Below are 9,344 nucleotides of genomic sequence, written 5' to 3' on the forward strand. Positions count from 1 at the left end.
CTTGACGTTGATAATTCCTGGACACCCGGGAAACAAAATGGGTGTGTACATGAAGCCTATTTATGATGAATTGATCAGTGCTTGGAATGAAGGGGTATGGACTTACGACCGAGCTACAAAGAAAAACTTCAAAATGTATGTTTGGTACTAGTACTCCATGCATGACTTCCTGGCGTATGGGATATTCAGCGCCTGGTGTGTCCACGGGAAGTTCCCATGCCCGGTATGCAAGACAACACTGGAGTTCATTTAGTTGAAGAAGGGTGGCAAGTTTTCGTCGTTCGACAAGCATCGACAGTTCCTCCCTCTTAACCATGCATTCAGACAAGACACCAAGAACTTCACGAAAGGTGTCAAGGTGACCGACCCTGAACCTCAGAAGATGACTGGTGCCCAGGTTCATGCTCAGATAGATGCTCTCGTGGTCAATCCACAGAAAGATAGTCGGAAGAAAGATAATCCAAAGAAAGATTGCTTTGTGGGATATGGTGTCGAACATATGTGGACTCATAAGTCGGGCTTGGAGAGGCTTCCCTATTTTGATGACCTTCTCCTTCCACATAATATAGATGTAATGCACACTGAGAAGAATGTTGCCGAAGCACTTTGGGCAACACTCATGAACATTCCTGACAAGACAAAGGACAACCCTAAGGCCAGAGTGGACCTGGCAATGCTATGCGATAGACCAAAGCTAGAGATGCTGCCTCCAAGAGACGACAAGCCATGGAAAAGGCCTAAGGCCGATTACGTCTTAGAAAAGAAGCACAGGACAGAAGTGATACAATGGATACAGATGTTAAAGTTCTCGGATGGGTATGCATCGAATCTGAGGAGGAGAGCGAACCCAGAGACTGGTCGAGTCTTAGGGATGAAGAGTCATGACTACCACATATGGATTGAGCGGCTTCTTCCGTCGATGGTTCGAGGCTACGTCCCTGAGAATGTCTGGAAGGTGCTGGCAGAGTTGAGCTCTTTCTTCCGCCAGCTTTGTACCAAGGAGGTATCTGTGAAAGTGGTTGAGGAGTTGGAAAAAGCGGCACCTCTGTTGCTCTGTAAGTTGGAGAAGATCTTTCCACCTGGCTTTTTCTTGTTGATGCAACATTTGATTTTGCACCTCCCGTCCGAGGCACGAATGGGGGGGCCCGTGCAGAACCGTTGGTGCTATCCAATCAAGAGATGTCTAAAGACTATTCGTAAGAAATGTGGAAACAAAGGTAGGATTGATGCTTCCATTGCTGAGGCATTCATTCATGAGGAGGTGTCAAACTTCACAACAACATACTATAATGAGAACCTTCCTAGCGTGCATAATCCACCCGCTTGGTACAACGAGGACAAAAATGAATCGACCCTTAGCCTTTTCATAGGGCCACACGGGAGAGCAAGTGGAGCGACCACAAAGACCTTGAGCTATGAAGAGTGGCGCAAGATCATGCTCTACGTATTGACCAACCTTGACGAAGTGGAAACGTATCTGGGGTAAGTTCTCAATGAACTTGTTACATACTCTGTAACTTTTGTACATCCAACAACATTGTTCCTTGTCGGTGCTGAGAATTTTTTGATGAATCCTGGCACCATTCAAGGCCACCTTCTGACCATGAACGAGAGACCCTTCTTCAACATGGTTTGCCTGATTTCATTACATGGTTCCAAAAAAAGGTACCAGCCAACTTAGCTCTTGCTAAGTTTGACATTCCAAGTTGCCTGATTTTATTTCTCTCCTGCTTGAACTTGCAGTGCCAAAGAGATGTGTCTATAAGTGCTGAATTACGACAGGTGACCAATGGCTTTGACTATAAGGTCTTGTCATTTAACGCTTATGACGTGAATAGATATCGCTTCCACACAACAAGGTACGAGCAGAGTCGTCCTAATCCAAGGACCACGAATACCAGAGTATTTACGTCGGGCACTGATCAGGAGGAGTATTATGGGACAGTTGAAGAAATATACGAGCTCGACTACCATGGTTCCAAAGCACTTAATCCTGTCATATTCAAATGCCAGTGGTTTGATCCTGCAGTATCGAGAAAGTCCCATCAACTTTGGATAGTCAAAACTCGACAGGATTTCTTCTATCCAGGAGAAGATGTCTATATTGTGGCTCAACAAGCCACACAAGTTTATTATTGTCCATATGCTTGCAAAACCGACCCACGTCTTCAAGGTTGGTATATTGTGCACAAGGTATCACCACACGGTAGATTACCTCGCCCAAACCCTGATGATTACAACTTGAACCCAAACACGCATGACGAAGAGTTCTATCAACAAGAAGAGGGGCTACCAGGGATGCTTGAGATAGACTTAACCGGAGAGATCAAAATGGAAGCAGACAAGGAATGGGTTGTTGACGAGTACGCTGCAAATGAGGTGCATGATCCGAAGGACTTGGAAATGCTTGATGGACTACGACTAGGCAATGACAACGATGAGGATGAGGCTATTGAGGATTTGGACAATCTTGATAGTGATGACGATATCTATCGTCTAGATAATCCCGATCATGAAGAATATTAGAAATACATGTAATACTATGTTATTTTGTAATTACATTTTCTTTATTTTGCATCTCTTACTAAGTATGTCTTGTTTATCTGTACTTACAGGTTTACTCTTTTTAATTGCAGGTGATGGGGCCCACTAGGAGGAGCTGCCCCTCGGTTTACGCCAACCGGAGGGACATGGCGGTGGCTGAGGAGGTGGAGGCGTCAAAGAGGCCGAGGAGGCTGAGAGGCAGGCCCAGGTGGGAGCTGTTGACTGACCACGGGCGCAGCTCCTTACACGACCCTATGCACGACGACGACCTTCAACACACGGTGGACGGGGACGGGGGTCCACGGACGGAGGATGAGGAGGCAGTTCTAGCGATGGAGGATGAGGAGGCAGCGATGGTAGGGGGTTCCACTTCCTCTGGTATGTCGAAGCCCTACTAGCAACGTCCCGCAAAGCTCCCAAAGCGATCGATACCTGTTGAGAGGCGCCCACTGACTGCACCCGAGGGCGATAAGTAAGTAACTTCATATGTTCTTCATTTGATATGTTGAAAAATCATAATAACAACTAATAACTATTGTGGACCTCTTGTGCAGGAACTGGGTGCTTGTGGACCAGGTGGCCCCGGCACGCAATGCGAATGGCATCCTAGAACTTCTGTGCAAGGAACACTTCCCTGCCCTGGTTAGGAAAGGAGATCAGGATTGGGAGCTGGCCTGGACGTTCGACCACTATACCCTTATGCAGGATGCTCCAGATCATAATGGCATCCGCTGTAGAAACAAGGCAGATCGGGTGATTAGGGAGTTGTGGGTAAGTCTTTCTTGCACTACATTCCTCAATTCCTCGCATTCATTGGACATTCTTGAAATAAAATAATGGATACCTCGTGTCTTTATGCAGGACTTCTTCAGAATCCAGGAGGGACAGGAGGAAAGTGCGTATCAGGTGGCTTACGCTTCCTGTAAAAGGCGTGTCACGGACTTGCACTACGAGTCCCACATCCAGGCCCACATAGACTACAACGCCAAGTTCCTACTCAGGCGTGTCAACAAAGAGGAGGCAAGATGGATGACGCTGACAAGTGAGCAGCACATACAGGTAAATACAAAACATGAATATTCATTTCTTTTGAGATTAAGTATGCCTAATTTGATCTTCTAATATGTCGTCTACTTTATGTCCTGTAGGTGATTCCAAGCTGGTGCGCCACCCACCCCGATTGCTGGGAATATATTGTGGACACCTGGTTGGACGGGGACTGGCAGAAGAAGCACGAGGAGGCCCACAATAGGCATTTGCAGATGCCAGGTGTACCTCACCATCAGGGCAGCCACAGCCTCAGCAAATATGCAAAGGCATATGTAAGTCTCCGCCATTGCTCTAATCTAGCCGCGCTCAATTCTGCATCATTTCTAACCACATGTTGTTGTCTTTCTCGTAGTCGGATGCACACGGTGGCCAGCTAGTTGGTCAACTCAAGGGATATGCTCTGGCTCACATGGGCAAGGCGATGGCCGACATCGAGTACGACCTAGATGCCTCGGTTTAGGCGTACACCAACTCCAGCGTCCACACCCGCCTCTCTTCGTACACGGAGGCGGTAAGGTCAGTCCATGGGCCGGGCTAGGATCTGAGAACTGAGGAGCGCCTTGATCCTTAGCTCGTGATGAGGGTGGGGCAAGGCAAGAAGAATGGGCGGTTCTGGATTGGCGATGGCGTCCTCGACACGGCCTCTACTCCTCCTCTCCACCAGCTCCGAGCATCGAGCACGAGCTCAAGCGTGCCCATACGCCAATGGCCGACCGCGGTGTCGGCACTCCAGGTAAGCATTCCTGTTTCATTCATTGTTCTTTGACTTTTACATACCTTACCTATGCATTATTGAAACATTGGGGTCAAATGCTGCAGGCCCAGGTGCAGGAACTGCAGGCTGAGCGGGAGGTCGAGCGGCAAAGGCTACAGGCTTTGGAGGCCCTGCGGGAGCAAGATCAGCGGCAGATGGCCGAGATGATCAAGTTTATGCAGCAAATTGGCCAGCAACAAGGTTGGGCGATCCCACAGACGCTGCTTGCTCCAGATCCACCTCCACAACGTCCTGATTCTACCCCGGTGAGTATAAGTACGAAGTTTTACTTTCTATGCTGAAACTTAGAGAAACCTAGTGAAACCTAGAGAAACCTAGTGGTGGTGGTGGTGGTGGTGTGGTGGTCATGGTGGTGTGGTGGTCATGGTGGTGGTGGTGGTGTGGTGTTGGTGGTGGTGGTCACGGTGTTGTGGTGCTCACGGTGGTGGTGTGGTGGTGGTGGTGGTCATGATGGTGATGTGGTGATGGTGGTGTGGTGGTGGTGGTGGTGAAGTGTTTGTGGTGAAGTGTTGGTGATGGCGGTGATGTGGTGGTGGTGGTGGTAGTGGCGGATATTTATCTTGCATATTTATCTATTCTCTTGTCGCTCACGTGCAATCTCTTCTATTTTATGCAGCATCAATCGGGGGCGGCGTCGAACCACCTCGGATGGTCGCCGGGATTGCACTTTGGGCCATCCCAACCCGGACCGTCGCTGTGAGCTTCAAATGGCAGCCGTTGTGATATAATGCACTTGTGAACTTTGTGAACTATGCTTGTGTGTTTGGACTTTGGACTTGGGAGTCGAGATTGTGATACTTCTATGCTATGTTTGTGTTTGTGGTGGATTGTGATATACATTTGTATATATTTGTGTGATATATAGTTGTGTTATATATATATGATGTATATTTTGTTTGCAACGATGGAAGACTAAAAACCAAAAAAATTGAATTTTTTCACTTCTTTGCCGAGTGTCATGACCATGACACTCGACAAAGCTGGGAATCTGGGACACTAAGCTTCCTAGCTTTGCCGAGTGCCTACCTACAGCACTCGGCAAAGAAAATCCAAAAAAAAAAGAAAACAAGCTTTACCGAGTGCCAGATTCAGGCACTCGGCAAAGCATTTTAAAAAAATAAAAAACACATTTCTTTGCCGAGTGCCGACGCGTGGCACTCGGCAAAGGGGCCGTCACTATGACCTGGCCATCACGGCGGCTTTTCTTTGCCGAGTGCCGTCGTGGCACTCGGGAAATCCTTTGCCGAGTGCACGACATGCGGCACTCGGCAAAGAACATAATAAAAACTAATAGAACATCACATGAAAAAAGAATTAAAAGAAGGATAAATAAAATAAAACGAAGGGTAAAAAACAAGAAAAATAGGAAAAAATACAAGACAAAAAGGAACACGAGCACATGGAAGATTGGGGGTTGGTGCAAGAGTCTGGTTTGTTCGGACCAATCAGACCGAAAGATTGAATAGCTTACAGTAACCTATTAATGAAAAAAGTAAAACATTAAATGAAATAAGAGAATTAATTGGGGTAAAAGAAAGATTTAAAAAGATAAAGAAATTAAAGAAGAGAAAAACCACACAAGAAAGGAAAAAGAAAAAAGTCTTGGTTTTGTTCCGTCCAAGGGAGATACTTCCCCCAAAAAACCGTAATTCTCCCAAGGAATCAAATGATTTCAAATTTAACCCAATCTATATGAAAAAATACAAACAATTATGATAGTAAATAACCCTCATTAGATTAATTATAAAATATATTTTATAGTTAATCTATATGATAGCATAAATGTTAATACTATGTTTTCTAAATTAGTTAAAGTGAAGAAAGTTTAACTTGTCTCAAACCTAGATTTTTTTTTTCTGAACGGAGGAGTATCTAATTTTGAAAACCTGTGAAATGGTCCAAATAAATACATTTCTAGCTGTGTAGCTAGACAAAGGTTCATCTAGATATATAGCTAAAAACATATTTATTTTGACATGGAGAGAGAGTAAAATAGACGTTGCATGTCACATGGCAACAAAAACACCTTTAAACCTGCTTTTCAGCTTCTAATAATAATGCAAATACTCTGATCCCTTTGTCCACAAATGGATGCAACTATAGGATTAACATTTATGTCTCCACTATGTTTACTTCGAAAATATATTTCACAATTAATTAAAGATACTTATTTTGTATCATAAATGTTAGCACATTTTGTGTAACTTTTAGGCAAAATTTGTTGTGGGACATTGGACAAATGTATAATTTGGCAGTGAACATCACCAACTTTAAAATTTGCTAGCGTACATTACAAATTAGTGGTTCTTTACCCAAAGACACCACACAGATTATTTTATTTATTTTTTAGTTTTGTAGAGAGAGAAGGTGGAGAAAATGTCTAAACTACTCTCGTCTTCAACCTCTGGCACCTCCTTCTTCCCCGAGCTCTTCACCGCGCCATCCCAAGTCTGACCATGCGCCGCCATCACAGCCACACGCCGCCTAGCGAGGCCGCGCACCCTCGGCCAGGTCACGAGCCCCTGGCAAGGCCGCGCCTGGTGTAACACCTTTGATGTTATGAGCTCGCTAAGCACTGAGATTATGACCTGAGAGATAGATCTAATAATATAGTGAGTTCGTTTACTTAGCGTAAAGCGGTGGTGATGAAAACTCCTAACAAAAAGAATAGAATGAGTTTTGTTAATTGTTGGCATGAAAACAATTTCTATGAACAACGACCAATTATAACCGGAGTATAGTGTGGAAATAAAGCTTTGAGGGCAAGTTACATAGCTGGACATGCAATTTTAAATCATGGAGAATAATAATTTCAGCTAGTATTTTTGAGAAGCTGGGAAATCAAATTGAAATTAAATCCACTCTTCACGGTTAAGTCGGCACACAAATGATTATGTTTAAAGTGCTATCTTTGGTGAATTATATAGTGGAACATACTTAAATAGTGCTTTAATATTTTGTTCCCACGAGTTAGTACGAAATATGGACTAGATCATGGTATGTTAGTTACTTGAAATTAACAAGGTTTATACCCTTTGAAAATTACGGCTAAAGTGTTAAAAGTTGTAGATCAAACTGAACCCTTAACGTTTCTAAATCGGAAATGATAGACAATGTCGTTTTTGGCATTTAAATTCCAACAAAATTGGTTAAGCGACACACCTATGTTTTTGTACGATTGGGTGCATCGAGGTGTGAACTTGAGCGTGGTAAAGGTTGTGGTTGCGTTTGAGTTGCGATGTTCACGCAAGTAGTGTCCGAACTACGTCAGAACATGTTTTAGCTATGCCGTTGCCGCTCTGTTTGTGAACAGCCGTTCGGCGTGACAAACCAACCTTGGCGCCACTCCAACTTCCTCTTGGGGCATCCAGTGGCGACGGCAATTGCTTCGTTAGCAAGTCGATAGTGCCAATTTGGGGTTCATGGACTTGGTGGAGTTTTTGTCGAGCTAGTAAGTGAACTTTGGGCTGCTTTAAGAAGCGTGCAAGACGTCGTTCTAGGCTCTCGGCCTGAGTACCCCAGTCACCACATGAGCACGCCATCGTGGGCTGGCCGCCCTCGTTGGCTCTGGCTACATGCCCCACCGCGAGCTGTCGCTGTTCTTGCCGCTCTCGGTGCTGTGCCGTGTCCATGCCTGAGCCATGCACGCTGGGTTGTGCTACTACGCTACGGTGCCGCTGCATGTGCGCTGTCACGTGCGAGGCTGATGGCCACTACCAGCCAAGAGCCACAGCTTTAGCCGACGTGGCACCCATCTCGACCACTCGATCCACCTACTATCGAGGCGCTGCATGTCTTCGTTGTCCCGTCGCATTGCTACCTTTGTAGCAGAGCCACTACCCGCCTGCCATCGCCATCGATGGAACCACACCGCTCTGTGAGTTAAATTCACACTCCACGGGACACCGCACCTCGATTCGAAGCCCAAGTAGCTAGGTATGGAAACTAGCTAATAGCACGTCCCACACCAGGGCACAGCCAAGCTTTATTGCCGGCCAATTTCGAGTTTTGCTCGCCATCAGTTCGTTTCACCGTCATGTCTTGGTTGGTTTATGGTGAGTCTCTTGTCACCGCTGTAGTTCATTTGATGGCCGTACAAACTCACCTTTGACCCCTCTATCTGGTACTCGCCTCGGCTTGGCTGGAACCTTCACCGATGATGGGCTGATGCGTTGATGCCACGCCTGAAGCGCCGCCACACGGTGCGGGTGCACATGGCCCGATTACCTCATCGCTTCCCCGTCTTATCCATCACCACAGCTAACCTCAGGGTAAGCTCCTGTTTCTCTCACCCGATCTGTTATACTCGTTGTAGCCCTAGTTCGTCGAAGAAGGCGCGCCACCATGGAGGTTTGCCCACCTATGTGGGCAGCACACTGGGGGTCGTCGTTTAGTTTTAAATCACCGCTCTAGGTTTCGTCTTGGCCCCGCAGTGCTCGTAGGCTTGCTCGTAGGGCGGGTGCTTCTCTCTGATGGTCGATGAGGGCGCGCTGCTATGGCTAGAGCCATGCCTCCTTGCGCGGGGGGTGGGTGTCGAGGACCAGCTTGATGCGAAGATAGGTTTGTTGGGGGGTGCTCTCTGCAAAGGGTTTCTCTGGTGCAATAGTACTTAGAGGCGCCGCATAATATTTAGGTAGGCTAGGGGCTATTTTACAAAAAGCGCGGTGCAGGCTCCCCCGCCTGGGCCGCTGCTGGGCCAGCTGCCATGCGCACCGCGTCCACGTAGGCCGCTGGGGCCGATATGGTTGCTGCCAACCTCTTTTTCTTTTCTAGGCATTTTCTAATTTAGTTTCTAAGGCAAATTGTAAATTCAATATAAATTTGTGTAGTCGACCAAAAATTGTGAAACCAATTTTGTTAAGCTTATAAAATCATGATCTACCTGCTAGTGTACTTGGTTCACGTGGTTCTAAAATATTTCATGGATGCTTTAAATGTTTTAACATGCTCTAAAATTATTAAAGTATGAACTTGT

The sequence above is a fragment of the Miscanthus floridulus genome, chromosome 8 (genome assembly GCF_019320115.1).
Source record: "Miscanthus floridulus cultivar M001 chromosome 8, ASM1932011v1, whole genome shotgun sequence".
NCBI lineage: Eukaryota > Viridiplantae > Streptophyta > Magnoliopsida > Poales > Poaceae > Miscanthus > Miscanthus floridulus.